Genomic DNA, 17,467 nt, shown 5'->3' with positions numbered 1-17,467 from the left:
GACCAAAGAGATTCCTGCCCTTGTGGAGGTAATGTTCTTGGGGGGACAGATCCTGGGGACTGGGGGACTATGTAAACGATGGTGGGTACCGTGAAAAAGTAAACAGGAAAGTGCTAAGGTCAGAGAAAGAATGTGACAGTGTTCATGTGAGAGAGAAAAGCGTGTGTAAGAGGGAGGGAAAGAACGTGTATCTGATAAAAGTGTGTGTGTGTGTGTGTGTGTGAGAGAGAGAGAGAGAGAGAAAGGTGGGGGGGAGAGATGGCTATTTGCTGCAGTAATCCAGGAACCCTCTCTGAGAAGTTTGAACAGATGTCTGAAGGAGTTGAGAGAGGAAGACAAGACCAGTGGAAGAACAGCCCAGGCGAAGTCAGAAAGTGTGGGGTCTGAGGTAAATCAAGACTGAACTGGAGAAGGGAGGTCAGAGGTTTGGTGCTGCTGCGCCTGCCAGGCTTTGTGGGCCTTGACTTTGTTTGATCTTGGTCAAATGAGAGGGTTGTGAGTTCGGGGTCCCCAGCCGGCATAGGTGTAAAGAGGCTCCCTCTGACTGCTAGGGGAGAATCGACCAGGATGGGGTACTGTGTGAGGTAGGAGAGTGAGGGGTCCAGGGAGGAAGTGTGTTGGAGCCCGTGGGGCTGTCACAATAAATTGGTACAAAACGGCTGCTGTTAAGCCACTGCAATACCTGGAAGAGTTAAATGGATCCAAAACAACTATGAGATATCATCTCACCCCAGTCAGAATAGCAAAATTTAACAGAATAGCAAGCAACAAATGCTGGCGAGGTTGTGGAGAAACTGGAACCCTTATTCACTGTTGATGGGAGTGTAAAATGGTGCAACCACTCTGGAAGGTGGTGTGGTGCTTTCTCAAAAAGTTGCAAATAGAAATACCATTTGAGGAACCGCAACTACAATCCCAGAGGCGCACAGTTCGAACCCACCAGATGCTCTGCCGGGGAAGGAGGGACAATCTCCTCCTGTACCAGTCAGGTCTGATTTGACGGTACACGCGCGCACACACACACACACACATAATAAAAATAAAAAAAAAATAAAAAAAGAAATACCATTTGACCCAGCAATTCCACTACTGGGAATATACCCCAAAGAGATCATAACTGACACCCAAGCAGATATATGCACACTCATGTTTATTGCAGCTTTGTTCATAGTAGCAAGGAGTTGGAAACAACCTAGGTGCCCATCAACAAACGAATGAATAGAGAAGCTGTGGTACATTCACACAATGGAATACGACGCTGCATTGAAAAACAAGGAACTCATGCAATATTATTCAAAATGGGTGACCCTGGAGGACATTGTGCTGAGTGAAATATCTCAGTCACAAAAGGACAAATACGGCATGGTGCCACTGTTGTAAAACAGGACTGACCTCGGGGTTGGGAGGAGACTGAGAAAGATGGGATAAATAGTGTATACTGTATCGAAACAGATGAGTGAGAAAACTGTTCAAAAGGGACATGTTATTAGGTATTAATTGTCATGACAGGAGTCCAGAGCAAAGGCTGCATAGTGGAGTGGACCTGGGGGGAGGGATTGTAAAACAGTGAAAGAATTTATCTTTTACTTTTCCAAGAGGGTAGTGTACTAGGGGGGAGGGTTGGGAGAGGAGAAAAGTGCAACAATGAATGAATGGAAACCCAAAGTCTCTGCTGTAAATTTTCATTGAAATTAATAATAAATTAAAAAGAAAAATAATTACATGGATCCAAGTGCCACTGTTGGCCACTCAGAGATTACAGATAATAGTCCTGGACAGTTGTGAGGTGCCATGGAGTCGACTGTGGCTCAGAGGAACCCTGTGAACGACAGATCTGAATCTTTTTTTTTAAATCCTATTGTTTTTGTGTGCGTGTACTGTCAAATCAGATCTGACTGGTACAGGAGGAGATTGTCCCTCCTTCCCCCACAGAGCATCTGGTGGATTCGAACCGTGCACCTCTGGGACTGTAGTTGCAGCTTCTTGCCACTAGGCCACCTGAGCTCCCCTCAGATCTGAATCTTAACCTGTCCTTAACCTGTTCTTTCCTCACCACCTCTGCCAGGCCCAAGCTCCTTGTGTAGACCTGGATAGAGTGGGAGAAAAATGTGGAACAAATTTGAGATCCTAAAACAGATCAAGCTTACAGATCTGATAAAATCTGGAGCTAGAGCGCTTAGTCACCTTTCAGATGTGGAATTGATCTCACCCCTGTGGCTCAACTCTCTCAGCCAAAACATTTGCGATCAAAAGGACAGCGTTTGCCCAGAGATAAACTCAGAAGGAAGGGAGAGGGAAAAAAGAGGACGTGGAAATGGGATACATAGGTTGGACTTGGGAAAGTGCTGTTACAATATGGGGTTTGTAATTAATGTCACAAAATATAATGTGCATGGGTTGTTGAATGGCATTCAGTTTGCTCTGTAAGCTTTCACCCAATCACAATTTTAAAAACAAAATCTCAATCCAAAGTCTCTGTAAATTTTCATTGACATTAATAATAAATTAAAAAAAAACCCAAACAACCAAAACCAAAATCTCACAGCAGTTTCTTATCTTAGTTCTGGAAAGCAGGAGTCCAAATCCAAGGTGGGGGTAGGAGCAAGCTCGCTCTGAAGGCTTTCAGAAGATGAGCTTTCCTGTAACTTTCCTACAAGTATGTAGAACTTACCGGAACCCACATCCATAAGAAGGCACGTAACACATTCATCATTCCAGAAGTTTCTTCTTGTCCTTCCCCCCCCCCCATCGAAACCCATCCTCCACTCCCACATGTAACCACTTTAACTTCCCCTCCCCCCATAGCTTTGTTTTGTTGGCCCAGAACTCACTGTGGGTGGAAAAACGATACATACTTTTGAGATTTGTATATGTTGTAGTATATATGCTCAGTTCTTTTTTTAGTTCATGCAAAAGTCAATTTACTTGAAAACGTTAATTAAAAAGCAATATGTGAAAAATTATATTTATGGAATTTCAAAGCCTTGGCTTTTATATGAAAAAAAAAGCAATATATTACTTTTTTTTAAAATGCTAACAGTGTACGGGAAACTTGTTCAGTCTTCCTCATATCCATTCCTTTTTGTTCTCCCATTAAAAAAAAAACAAAATTCAGAAAACACACAGCCATTGCGTGGATTCTGACTCAAGGTGCTGCTCCCCAGCAGAAGCTGGGCTCCTGGTTTTCTGGAGGGGAGATTCGAACTGTCAACCTTTGAATTCAGCAGCCCAATTGGGTTTTTCCATAGGAAAAAGCTCCTCCCTCTGTCTCAAGCCTCTCCTATGATATCTTCACTCAGACAGGCAGTGATGTCACATGACCTGGTCCCAGCCGGTCAGAGCGTGCTGTCCCTCAAGCCACAGCTGTTGGCCCAATGAGACTCTTAGGAGTTCCCCCCGCCTTTTTTTTTTAAATTCATTTTTGGTTTCTATTCACAATATGTTTCATAGGATCATTTTATACATTGTTGTTGTTAGGTGCTTTCGAGTTGAGTACAACTCATAACGACCCTATGAACAAAAGATCTGAACCCTGTCCTATCCTGTGTGAACCTCACACTTCCTGCCACACAAAAGCCCATTATAGCAGTCACTGGTTCAATCCACCCATCCATTGTGTCTTACAAAATTAATCATCATGGAGTTATGGCCACTATCTTTCCTAATTCCTTCACCCTCTGCCTTCACTCCCCAAATTCTGCAAACCCATAATTTCTCCCTTCTCCACCCTCAGACTCCCACCCCTTCCCCCTTTTTGATATCCATACACATTTTACTAGTTATCCCTCTGTTTTTACCGTAATGGTCTTATGCAGTATTTGTCCTTATGAACCTGAGTTAATTCATTCAGGCATAATGCTTTCTAGATTTTCCCGTTATACAGTATTTTTCGAAAGCGTTATTCCTGTCCTCTAACTCTTAAGGAAAAAAAAATTATTTCCCTGGCAATCTCTTTTATTGGAAGGTAACCCTGCTGTCTGTTGATGCAGCTTGTGTTACCATCCCAGGCACAGGAAGTTAAGAGATCTCTGGGCAGAGGAGTGTCTAGGGTGTAGGAGACATGTAACTATAGAGAGTGGGCTAAGGAGGGGGGATAAAGTAGAAAATGAAGTCACAGAGTAGACTTTTTGAGCCTAAGACAATATGGAAGAAAGCAAGAGAAAGAGAGTGTTGTCTGAATTATGTGGGAGCCTGGATCCTGCCATGCCTGAAAGCCACACTCTTCACTTTTGCTATCTGAATCAACAAGTACCACATTTTCTGTACCTTTCTTTTTCTTCTTCTCAGTCTCCATCCCATACTCCATTTTCCTTTCCTTTTCTTTCAGCTATACCAATTAATGTTGGCTTATTTCACCTCTTGAACAAATAAAAAACTAAAGCACCTTCTCAGCCTAAACTCCCAGCCTCCCTCCTCAGAAGAAGTAGCTCTGTTTTTGAATTTCAGCTATGTTGTTGCATGTATCTATGCTCCACTCCAGTTTATAGCTGAATAATGTCCCATTGTATAGAGAGACTGGCCACCTTTTGTTGATCCATTTATCGCTTGATGGACATTGGGTTTGTTTCCACTTTGTGACTTTTGTGGATAATGCTCTTATAAACTTTCTTGTCCAAGTTCTTGTGTGGACATGTATTACCCTTTCTCTTTGTAACATACTTAGGAGCAGAATGTCTGGGTCAAATGCAAACCACATTTCACAGTTTTAGAGTCCCCAGACTTTTCCATAACAGCCACATACATCACTTTATATTCCTAATGACAGTTGGGGGTTCCAGTTCCTCCACATCCGTTCTTACCCTTGTTATGTTCTGACGCTTTAACAGTAGCTATCCTAGTGGGTGGGGTGGATTTCCAAGGATTGAGAATTGGGCTGATAATGAAAAAGTCGGTGGTTCAAACACAACAGCATCTGAAGGAAAAGGATGAGGCAGTCTGTTCCTGTAAAGATTTCAACCTCAGAAATCCCATGAGACAGTGCTCTGTCCTCTTATAAGGTCAGTATGAGTCAAATTCATTGGATGGCAATAAAGATTTATTTTATTTTATTATTTTTTGTGTGTATACCATCAAATCAGATCTGAATGGTACAGTAGGAGATTGTTCCTCCTTCTCCAGCAGAGCACCTGGTGGCTTCGAACTGCGCACCTCTGGGATTGCAGTGCAGTTTCTTGCCACTATGCCACCAGAGCTCCCTGAAGATTTATTTTTTTAAGTGGATTTTTAACAGTTATTTAATTTTTCCATTTGTTTTCCCCCAATGGCTGATAATGAGGGGGCATATTTTTATGCGCTCATTTACAATTGGATATTTTTTTTGAGACTACTCTGATTCTTCACCTACTGCCAAGATTTTAGCATAGCCTGGATGGTATGTGCAGCTAATCAAATGGTCAGCAGTTCAAATCCACCAGCTGCATCTCAGAAGAAATAGAGGCAGTCCCCTCCAGTCAGGAGTGGGAATTGACTCAATGACTGTGGGTTTTCTTTGGGGTATTGTAAGCGTGGGCCAAAGCAAAGCTGAAGAATATTGTAAATTTCACCCAAAAAGTACTGAAGTAAAGTGAAACAGGAGAGTAGTTAAATCTGCCAGATATTAGAGTCAAAGTCATTGCTGTCAAGGCCAGTATTCTACATCCTGCTTTGGTCACAAAAGCTAGCGAGCGGCCATCGAAGGTCTCTTCTGGTCTGGAACAAAGAAGAGAGAAGAAAAGTAGAAATGCATAGAAAGAGTAAGTCCACAGAACTAAGGGGCCATGTGAAACTCAACCTTCACAGCCCAAAGACCAGAACTAGAGGGTGGCAATAAAAGGCTCTAGTAAGAGGGGGGGAAAATGTGGCTCAAAACTCAAAATCCCAAGAGTACGTGAACTTATTGGGCTGATAGAAACTGCTGGGAGCCCCACTGTTGTCGCCCTTTGTCATCCTTTGAGCCTGGGACTCAACTCATTGTTGGGCACCTCTTTCTGTCAAGCAATAGACAAGCCTACAAGATGAACAATAACACCAGAGAGGTGTTCACCTCTTAGAAAACTCAACCAGATCCAAAAGTAACATTTGTCCAGGGGCAAAGCTCAGAAGGCATAAAGAGGTAGGTGAAAAGGATTAATGGAAAGAGGAATCACAGAGAGGGAGTGGGAAGAGTGCTGTCTCATTGTAGGGATTATAGTTAATTAATGTCTTAAAACAAACTGTATATGAATGGTTAAATGCAAAATCAGTTTTCTCTGTAAACTTTGGCTCATCATAATAAAAAGTAAAGGGGAAAAAAAATCCCACAGCAGCAGACAAAAAGTAAAGGAAAAAAAATCCCACAGCAGCAGACATTTCTAAGTACCCACAATCCAGGGGAGATTGATCACAAAAGATCCTGGATAGACAAAACTCACTCATGGCCATCAAATTAGAACCGACTCCTAGCTGACCCTCCAGCATGTTCTTAGAGGCTGTAAATCTCATCGGAGGAGATTTATGGGAGGAATTGTTTTAATAATAATAACAACATTAAATTATTACAAATTTAATGTGGTGCTGGAGAAGAGTACTGAATGTACCATGGACTGCCAAGAAAACAAACAGATCCATCGTAGAGAGGATTAACCCAGGCTGCTCCTTGGAGGCAAGGATTCTGGGGCTTCGTCTGACATACTTTGGACATGTTGTAAGGAGAGACAGGTCTTTAGAGAGGGACATCATGCTGGGTAGAGTGGAGGGACAGCGCAGGAGGGGAAGACCCTCTATGAGGTGGATTGATTCAGTGACTGGGACACTCGGGATGGGTTTGTCAGGGGCAATGAGATTGGCACAGGATAGAGCACGGTTTAGGGCTGTTGTACATAGGGTCGCTATGAGTCGCAAACGACGGCACACAACAACAACAACAACAAATTATTACCGTGTCAAAAACCCTATGGACAGGAGGCTCCTATGAATTGGAAGTCAAGCTGATGGCACCCTGGCCAGATAACGCCTCGGCTTAAGTGTTTGCACTTTCTGTGGCTGTGTGAGTGATTACAAGGATTAGAGAGCGTTGCTGGTCTTGTGCCAGCTTTCAACCCAGAACACACCAGGTTTGCACAACTGTGCCCCAGGGTCCTGGGTCTACGTAGCACAGCTGTCCTGCTCAGTTAAAGTCAGGGCGGTTCTCACAAATCTCTGCTATCTTGGCCTTTGTCCAGGCCTCACAGGTGCAGAATACCAAGACAGTATGTGGCAGATGTCAGCACGACCACATGACATTAGAAACCAGCCTCGTTCTCCGTGCGAGATTTGACATTTCTCCTGCAACCTCTGTGATTTTTTGTTGAGACTCTGAGCAGTAGTTAGGGTGCATGAATGGCTCCACTGTGTACCCTCATTTCCTTCAGCTTCACTTTCTGGATCCATCATATTGGAATGTCTAATTGGGTTTGCCCTGCAAGCTGTTGAAAAATGGTTACCATATGAGAGGACATGGAAATTTCTGGGGAAAAAAAAAACACAACTGGCTGAGGATTCCTGCCCACTCACTGCCATCTAGTGTCAAACTCATGGAAAACTTCCATCGAGTTTCTGAAGCAGTAAATCTTTACAAATAGAGACATTCCCTTAGAGCAGATAGTGGCTTTGAATTTCTGACCTTTGAGTTAGCAGCTTGACATGTAATGCAGAAATTAATTTAAAAAAATACATAAAATGCACATGAACATATTTTACAGTTTCATTCATTTAAACATATAGAGCTTGTGCTTTTAACCATGGAAAAGACATTAAAAAGAGAAGCTGTTGGTTGGGAAAAGCATTCGTGGCACATTTGACAGGCATGGGGCTAATTTCCTTAAGTTTTTCTTAAAAAAGAAGAAAAAAAACTCAGTTGTTGCTGAGTCAGCTCTGATTCCTGGTAACTCCACATAATGCAGGGTAGAACCTGTTCCATTGGGTTATCAGATTTGGGACCTTTCAGAAATAGATCACCAGACCTGTTTCCCAAGAAGCCTCTCAGTGGGATTGAACTGCCAACCTTTTAGTTAGCAGTCCGACGTTTAAGCACTTCCATCTGTAAGGCCCAAAATAAGAAATGGCACACTCAATGGCTCAATCTCAGTTCATACCTCTAAGATAATACCTCTACTTCTAATTTACCAAAAGTTAGTACAGAAAGTGACAACCTGGCAGAAAAATCACTTTGGGAAATGTTAAAATGGCCAGTAATAGATGTTCAAGCCCATTACTGTTTTTAATCTTCAATTTCCCACCCCGTCCTAGTTAATGTTCCAACTTGCAGCAATCCCAGAGCCAACAGAATGAAACACTGCAGGGCCCTGGACCATTCTCACAATTGATTCAGTGTTTGGGCACATAGTGTCAATGCATTTCGTTCAAAGTCTTCCTCTTTAAAAAGAAAAAAAAATTAAAAATAATAAAAAAATAAACCAAACCAAAAAAAACCCCAAAACATCACCATCTTTTTCATCGACCCTTTACATTCTGTGCAATTTATTGTTGTTGGTGGTGCCATTGAGTTGACCACGACTCATAGTGACCTATGTACAATTACTCTGAACCCTGCCCTATCCTGAGCCAAGTGCACTATCTCTAACACACCTACTCCCCACTGCCCCAGTTACTCAGTCAATCCATCTCATCCAGGGTCTTCCTCAGTTGCGCTGTCCCTCCACCTTTCCAAGCATGATGTTCTTCCAAGGACTGGTCCCTCCTGGCAACATGCGCCGAGAATCCAAAACAGAGCTTCAGAATCCTTGCCTCCAAGGAGCAACTTGGTTTCACCCTCTCAAGGGCAGACTTGTTTGTTCTCTTAGCAATCCATGGTATGTTCAATACTCTCTCTAGTAACAACTCAAAGGCATTGATTCCTCTTCTATCATCCTGAGTCATTGTCCAGCTTGCTGATGCATAGCAAGTAACTGAGAAGACTATGGCTTGGATAGTTCACCTTAGTCTTTAGATTGATATCATTGCTCTTCAGTACTCTAGAGAGGTCTCTTGACAGCTGCTTTTCCTAATGCAATTTTTCTTTTGATTTCCTAACTGCTGGTGCCAAGAGAGTTGATTGTGGAACCAGGCAAGCTGAAATTATTAACAATCTCCATCTCTTCTCTATCATGATGCTACCAATTGGCCCAGTGGTGAGAATTTTTGTTTTCTTGATGTTGAGCTTCAATCGGTATTGAAGACAATAGTCCTTGATCTTCTGTACCAAATGCCTAGGGTCCTCCTCAGTTTCAGCAAGCAAGTTTATGTCATCTGCATAATGCAGGTTGTTAATGAGTCTTCCTCCAATCCTGATACCACATTCTTCCTCATAGAGCCCAGCCTCCCAGATGATCTGTTCTGCATATAGATTGGAAAGGTGTAGAGATAGGCTGCATCCCTGGTGTACACCTTTCCTGATTTTGAACCATGAAGTGTTCCCTTGCTCTATTTTAATGACTGCCTCCTGGTCCAAGTATAAGTTTCGCATGAGCACCATTAAGTGATATGGGACTCCCATTCTTCTTAAGGTTAGCCACAATTTGTTGTTATCCACACAGTCGAATACTTTGCACAGTCAATGAAACTCAAATAGATATTCCTCTGGTATTCTCTGCTTTCAGCCAAGATCCATCTAACATTGGCTAGTGCACAGCCTCCTCTAAACCCAGCTTGCACACCTGGCAGTTCTCTGTTGATGTACTTGTTCCAGCTATTTTTGGATGATCTTCAGCAGGATCTTGCTTGCGTATGATATTATTCAAGAAGTTCCACCCTTTGTCGAATCACTTTTTTTTTGAGGGGGGGAATAGGAATAAATATGGGTCTCTTCCAGTCAATTGACCAGGTACTCGACCTTCAGATTTCTTGGCACACAATCTGGCAAGTGTGTCGAGGGCAGCATCTATTTGTTTTTTAAAGGAAGCTAAAGAAACTTTATTATTAAGGGGGCTCCCTGGTAGGATTCCCTGGTCTGGAGAAGGAGAGAGACAGGCAGAGAGACAGACCAGAGAAAACCACCAGCATTTCTTTGTTGAAATATGTCAGTTGGTATGCTGTCAATCCCTGGGGCTTTGTTTTTTGCTAATTCCTTCAGAGCAGCCTAAACTTCTTCCTTCATCCTCTGAAAATTCGCTGGAGGGTCAGTTATGAGTTACTTCTCACTCGGCAGCACATAACAATAACAACAACAACAACAACAACCACCTCATTTACCAAGCGTTACGTCCTTCTGTAGGGACTGGTCCTTCTTGGTAACATGCCCAAAGTTTGTGAGCCAGAGTTTTGCTTCTGAAGAGCACTCTGGCTGTATGTCTCAGACAGATTTCAGTTTTTCTCTCTTAGTTCGTATATGTTCAATATTCTTCAACAAGATCACAATTCAGGCGAGCTCTGGTGGCCTAGTGGCAAGAAGGTGTACTGCAATCCCAGAGGTGCACAGTTCAAATCCACCAGATGGTCTGCTGGAGAAGGAGGAACAATCTCCTCCTGTACCAGTCAGATGTGATTTGGCGGTACACACACACAAAATAATAAAATAAAAAGAAAAAAAATTTTTTTTAAAAAAAGATCACAATTCAAAGCCATCAATTCTTTGCTCTTTCCTAGTCTTCCAGCATTTGCATGCTCATGGGGCAAGTGAAAAAAAACATAGCTTGTCATGCGTACCTTTGTACTCAAAGCAACTGTCTGCTTTCTAACATCTTTATGATGTCATTATCACCAAATGCGACACATCCTTTGATCTGTTAACTGCTACGTTCAAGGATATTGACTGTGGTGAATTCAGGTAAAATGAAACCCTTGCCAACAATATTTTCTTCATGTATTGTGATGTTGCTTATTGGTTCAGTTGTAAACTTTTTCGTTTTCTTGATGTTCAGATGTCATCTGTACTAAAAGCTAAAGTATTTCATCTTCATCATAAAGGCCTCAAGTCCTGTGTGTTTCAGCAAGCAAGCTGGTCTCCTCTGTGTATCACACATTGTTAATCATTCTTCACTCCTGATGCCACATGCTTCTTCATATAGTCCAGCTTCTTGCACTATTTGTTCTGCAGATGGATTGATTGTTGTTGTTGTTATGTGATTGTTGTTGTTGTTGTTGTTGTTATGTGCCGTCGAGTCGTTTGCGACTCATAGCGACCCTATGTACAACAGCCCTAAACCGTGCTCTATCCTGTGCCAATCTCATTGCCTCTGACACACCCATCCCGATTACCCCAGTCACTGAATCAATCCACCTCATAGAGGGTCTTCCCCTCCTGCACTGTCCCTCTACTCTACCCAGCATGATGTCCCTCTCTAAAGACCTGTCTCTCCTTACAACATGTCCAAAGTATGTCAGACGGAGCCCCAGAATCCTTGCCTCCAAGGAGCAGCCCGGTTTAATCCTCTCTACGATGAATCTGTTTGTTTTCTTGGCAGTCCATGGTACGTTCAATACTCTTCTCCAGCACCACAGCTCAAAGGCATCAATTCTTCTATCCTCCCTAGTCATTGTCCAACTCTCTGATGCATAACAAGTGATTGCAAAAACCATGGCCTGTATCAGGCGGACCTTAGTCTCCAGAGAGACATGGCTAAATAATACAACTGTGACTCACATCTTTTCTGATTTTAAACTAGGCAGTACATCCTTGTATTCAAAGGACTGCCTGTTGGTCTACGGACAAGCTCAATGTAAACACAACTAAATGCTCTGGAATTCTTCTTTTGTTATCTAGAATTTGAAGGACTCTGGTGGTTTAATACACGACATAGGGGGATATTGCTTTGAATCTACCAGCTGTATCTCTGGAAGAAGATGAGAAATCTGTAAAGCTTTACAGCCTCAGGGAGCTCTAGTGGCCTAGTGGCAAGAAGCTGCATGGCAATCCTAGAGGTGCGCAGTTCAGATCCACCAGATGCTTTGAAGGAGGGACAATCTCCTCCTGTACCAGTCAGATCTGATTTGACGGTACACACACAAAAGTAATAATAAAATTAAAATTAATAGATAAGTTTAAAAAATATTTACAGCCTCAGAAACCAATGGAGGGTCGCTTAAGCCAGATTCCACGACGCAGCAGTGATTAGAGGTCATCTTAAGACATCTAACAACAACAACAACATGTGCTGTTTTTCAGACATTTTTCCTCAGTAGTTCTAGGAAAGATCTTGAAGTTATTACTTGCACCAATAAATTGATAAAATGAAAAAAAAAAAAAAGGAGTCATCTTTTCTGGACCTGCCTCATCTTTTTCCCACAGAGAGGCTGGTGGATTAGAACAGCCCACCTTCCTGTTGACAGCCCATGCTTAAACAGCCCACCACATTTTGGTATGTGAATTTCATAATTAAAATTAAAAAATTAAATTTTGAAATTTAAACTTAGAAAAAAATTAATAATCTGGCAGCTGGACTCATCCAACCACTTTGGGTGGGGACTAGCAGAAGACATACTCTTCTGTTTTAAAAGCAGCCGCCAAGCCAAACAGGCGCGTTATACGAGGAAACCTCAGGGCCTCTCGCTGGCTGATGCTTTAGTTGAGCTGCAGAGCTTGGAGGAAAGCGCTCCTTGTTGTCATCTGTGGTTTGCGTTTGACCTTCCAGTTTCTTCAAAAGCACACTTTCAGTCAGGACAGTGTTCTCTTTGCAGGGACCCATTTTAAAAATTTCCAGCCTGGGCCTGTCCAATCTTGAGAAACTAGAATAAAAAACGAGAAGACGGACGAAGCGAGCAAAGCTGGTCTCGTTCAGAGACAGCAGCGCAGAACTTCGCCTCAGGCTTCAGTGGTGTGAGAATGTTCTGGAATGGCAGAGAATGGGGACGAATGTTAATAACTATAGGCCGGATTCATGCTCCGGGCAAGGTCTGGGTTGTTCTCCTAGGATATTCGCACGTTGAAAAGAAGTCTGCACAGAAACACTTTCTAGGAGTGAACAGAGGTTCTTTTGACTTGTGAGACGATGGAAGGGGAAACCTAAGATCAACAAATGATCAGGAGAAGAGAGGAAATAAAGGGAATTGACTCCAGTAAGTGTAAACATGTGTTAGGAACCGACAGTCATTTAAGTACGTCACACAGCCTGAAGTATATACGATTTAAAAAAACAACAACAGTGCTCTCCACCACCGCGACAGCTAGCGCATTTGGGCGAAGGTAGCTCTTCTCCTTCAGATACCTGAAAAATGGCTGGAAATTCCAGTTCCAGTGACAGTGATTCATCTTGTGATTGGACTGTCATCAATCATGAGGGATCTGATATTGAGATGGTGAATTCTGAACACGGTGTAGCCAATGATAATGGGGTGCTTGTTCTAGAAGGTTCATCTTTTGAGCACGAGGAAGTTCAAGTGTTGCCAGTAAACAGCCAGAGTGACACAACGGTGATGGGAGAAATTGCTCACCCAGCTGTGGAAGAAACCAAGTCAGCAGTTGAAGCAGAGGGAGAAACACCATTTGAAGACATTATCTACTTTGGAACTGTCAGTGATGATTCTGATACTGTTACCCTTGAGCCACCTAAATTAGAAGAAGTTGGAACTCAGGAAGAAGCTGTAATTGTTGAAGAAGCACAGAGCTCAGAAAACTTTCACATGGCTTCTTCCTTTAGCAGCCAGTATACATTCTGTCAGCCAGAAATTGCATTTTCATCTCAACATAATGATGATGAATCAAGTAGTGATGAAATTGGTCATCAGCCCAGTCCTGCTGAAGAGGGACCACAGCAGGAGCCCGAACCTTGCAAGGAGAACTTGGATAAGCGCCAGTTCAGTAGTGATCTTAATAAATGTGTCATACTTGCTTTGGTGATTGCCATCATCCTGCAATTTGGGCATATCTGTGGTACAGTTCAGGTTCTGAGACATCAACAGTTGGTCAAAACCCGTGAAGATAAATTAAGTGATATGAAGGATTATATATCCCAATGTCAGCAAGGACAGGAGTCTTTTATAGATAAATCATTGAAGGAAAACCTTGCTAGGTGTTGGAACCTTGCCGAAGAAGAGAAAATGTCTTTTGAAAGTCAGCAAAAGACCCTTGCTACAGAAAATGTACTGACTGAAAAAAAGGAAATAGAAACCTTACGGGAAAGACTCACTGAGCTGGAGCGGAAGCTAATCTTCGAACAGCAGCGTTCAGATCTGTGGGAAAGACTGTATGTTGAGGCAAGAGATCAAATTGGAAAACAAGAAACGGATGGAAATAAGAAAGGGAGCAGGGGAAACCAGAGGGCACAAAAGAAGTCAAAAGAAACGTTTTGGGGTTCAGTTAAAGAAACATTTGATACCTTGGTTTTTATGGTACTTGCACTGTTAGTCTGCCATAGTTTACTGGATTGTGTATTGCTTGGAGCTATGTCACCAACATCTTACCTGAAAAAAAAAAGTCTAGAAAACTACTTTTCTTTTTCTGTCTTTCAGAATGTTTTATTTTTTAAGAATTAAGAAATCCATACAAAGAGCAATAAAAAGTACGTTTTATGTTTAAAAAAAAACAACAACAAAAAACGCAACTAGTGCTGTCAAACTGATTCCGACTCAAGACAACCCATCCAGACCGTTACTAGGGGAGATTGCCCACTTTTCTCCACCAGACAGATTGCTTTAAATTAGCAAAATATTACACACTAGGCCACTAATGCCCCTTAGATTGAAGAAGAGGTAAAAAAAAAAGATTTATTCTGGAAACAATGCAAACCAATAGCTGTAGAGGTTGATAGCAAAACAAATGCCAGGTGACAATAAATATATCAAAAGATGCTCAATCTCACACTTAAAGAAATGTGCAACAAAGCAATCATGTTCTAGGGATAGACTCGTAGGCCAGTGGAAGAGAACCAAGGGCCCAGAAAACAACCATGACTCTGTTTTCCAGGTACCAGATTGTCACATGTTCTGAAAGTTGCATAAAACCCAGTGCTGGTGAAGGTGTGGTGAAACAGACAATCTCACATGCTCTTGTTGTAGAATGTGAACTGATTCAAGGGCAAATCAGCAACAACTATCAAAAGTTTAAAAGGCTCCAAATTTTGGTCCCTGGAAACCTGTTGTTTTTGTTGTTATGTGCCGTTGAGTTGCCTGTGAATCATAATGACACTATGTCAAATAGCTTTGAACCGTGCCCTGTCCTGAGCCTGTCTCCCTGACTCTGACACACCTAATTCCATTGCCCCAGTTATGGTGTCAATCCATCTCATCTAGTGTCTTCCCCTCCTGCACTGTCTCTCCACTCTTCTGAGTATGATGTCCTTGTTCAAGGACTTCTTCTCCTAGACATATTCCCAAAATATGTGAGGTGGAGCTTCAGAATTCTTGTCTCCGAGGAGAAACTTGGTTTCAACCTCTCCAAGACAGTTCTTCTGGTGATCCATGTACTCTTTTCCAACACCATGGCTCAAAGCATCAATTCTTCTCCAGTCATCTTTAGTCATTGTCCAGCTCTCTGATGTATAGCAGGTGATTGTGAAGACTGTGATCTGGATCAGATGCACCTTAGTCTCTAGACTGACATCATTGCTCCTTAGCACTCTGAAGAGGTCCCTGATTTTTCCCAATGCAATTAATCTTTTCATTTCCTGACTTCTGGTCTGAAGAAAATTGATTGTGGAGTGGAGCAAGCTAAAAATGTTAACAACCTCAATCTCTTTTCCATCTATCATGGTGGTGCCAGTTAGCCCAGTGGCAGTGGTGAGAATCTTTACCTTCTTGACATTGAGCTTCAATCCATATTGAAGACTAGAGTCCTTGACCTTTCATAGCAAATGTTTCAGGTCCTCCTCTGTTTCGGCAAGCAAAGTTGTATCATCTGCATAATGCAGGTGGTTGATGAGTCTTCCTCCAAACCACACTCCTCCTCATAAAGTCCAGCCTCTCAAAGGATCTGTTTCACAAAAAGATTGAAAAGGTATGGAGACAGGACGCATCCCTGACACAACCCTTTCCTAATTTTGAATGCTGCAGTGTTTCCTTGCTCTGTTCTGATGACTGCCTCCTGGTCGAAGTATAGGTTTCACATGAGCTCAATCAAATGTTCTGGGATTCCCATTCTTTTCAAGGTTAGCCACAATTTGTTGTGATCTACACAGTCAAATGCCTTTGCATAGTCAATGAAGCACTGCTGGGTTTTTCTCTAATAGTATCTTTTCAGATAATTGCCACAAGACGTGCTTAAGAAAAGGACAAGAAGGTATTCTTTGCAAGAGTAGCAATTAAAAGTCACAGGGTCTATCAAAAGAGACCCAACCAGTGAGCAAGAAATACATTTTGGAGGTTTATTGCAGATGTAAAAAGACTTCCACAACAGTAAGTGAAAAGTACCTATGTACATTAGGAGACTTAGGATCTTTGGATAAATTAGAATAAATTATACGTTATTATATGTATATTTCTACATAGCTATGTTGTTGTTGTTGTTGTTGTTGTGTGCTGTCAAGTTGCTTGCTACTCATAGCGACCCTATGTACAACAGCCCTAAACTCTGCTCTGTCCTGTGCCAATCACACTGTCTCCGATACACCCATCCCGATTACCCCAGTCACTGAATCAATCCACCTTATAGAGGGTCTTCCTCTCCTGAGCTGTGCCTCCACTCTCCCAAGTATGATGTTCCTCTCCAAGTACCAGTCCCTTCTTACAACATGTCCAAAGTATGTCGGATGAAGTCCCAGAATCCTTGCCTCCAAGGAGCATCCCGGTTTAACCCTCTCTAGGATGAATCTGTTTGTTTTCCTAGCAGTCCATGGTACCCTCAATACTCTTCTCCAACACCAAAGCTCAAAGGCATCAATTCTCCTTCTATCCTCCCTAGTCATTGTCCAACTCTCTGACATGGTTATATAAATAGATTTACAGCAATGACAAAGAAATGCTATTTATGTAGATGAGAGCTGCACTCTAGGGTTTTCGGGGTGTGACTTTTTAGCACCAGTTGCCAGGCCTTTCTTTGTGCTCTTAGTCTGGCAGGTTGTTTTTTTTTAAACAAAATTTTATTTTATACTGGTTTGCTTACAAAATTAGTATACACTGTTTTTCGCACCAGATATTTATCATTTCCTTTACCCACCCCTTTCTCTACCCATCAATTTGTGTGACTCTATGATTATCCACCTGCCTATCCTCACCCCTCTGCTCCTACACTTTCCTTCTTGGATCCTCATACCTGTTTTACCAGTTATCTTTCTATTTCTACAATAATGGTCTTATACAGTATTTGTCCTTATAGGACTGAGTTAGTTCACTTAGCATAATGCTCTCTAGTCCCTCCCAAGTTAGGTAGTAATTTTCTAAATCATTGCTCCTGTGTGCTGCGTAGTATTCCACTGTGTGAATGTACCACAATTTCTCAATCCATTTTATTGTGGTTGGATATTTGGGCTTTTCCCATGTTCTTGCAATGGTAAATAATGCTCCTATAAACATTTGTGTACCAATTAAGGTTGCATAGTGGAATGTACTTGGGGCGGTGGGAGGGGTGTGGGGGGATTGTGTACCAGGGAAGGAGTGTTTCTTT

The 17,467-nt window shown here is 42.2% G+C and overlaps 1 pseudogene; it reads left to right on the top strand.

Annotated features, from left to right (window-relative positions):
• Positions 1-13,143: 13,143 nt before the first annotated feature.
• On the top strand, positions 13,144-14,001 carry LOC102847546 (annotated as a pseudogene).
• The last annotated feature ends 3,466 nt before the right edge of the window (positions 14,002-17,467 follow it).

Source organism: Elephantulus edwardii, unplaced genomic scaffold, assembly GCF_000299155.1.
Source record: "Elephantulus edwardii isolate Elephantulus edwardi_28Jun2011 unplaced genomic scaffold, EleEdw1.0 scaffold00236, whole genome shotgun sequence".
Taxonomy (NCBI): domain Eukaryota; kingdom Metazoa; phylum Chordata; class Mammalia; order Macroscelidea; family Macroscelididae; genus Elephantulus; species Elephantulus edwardii.
Note: the sequence above shows the minus strand (reverse complement) of the source record. Positions and strands in the feature narration are given on the sequence as shown.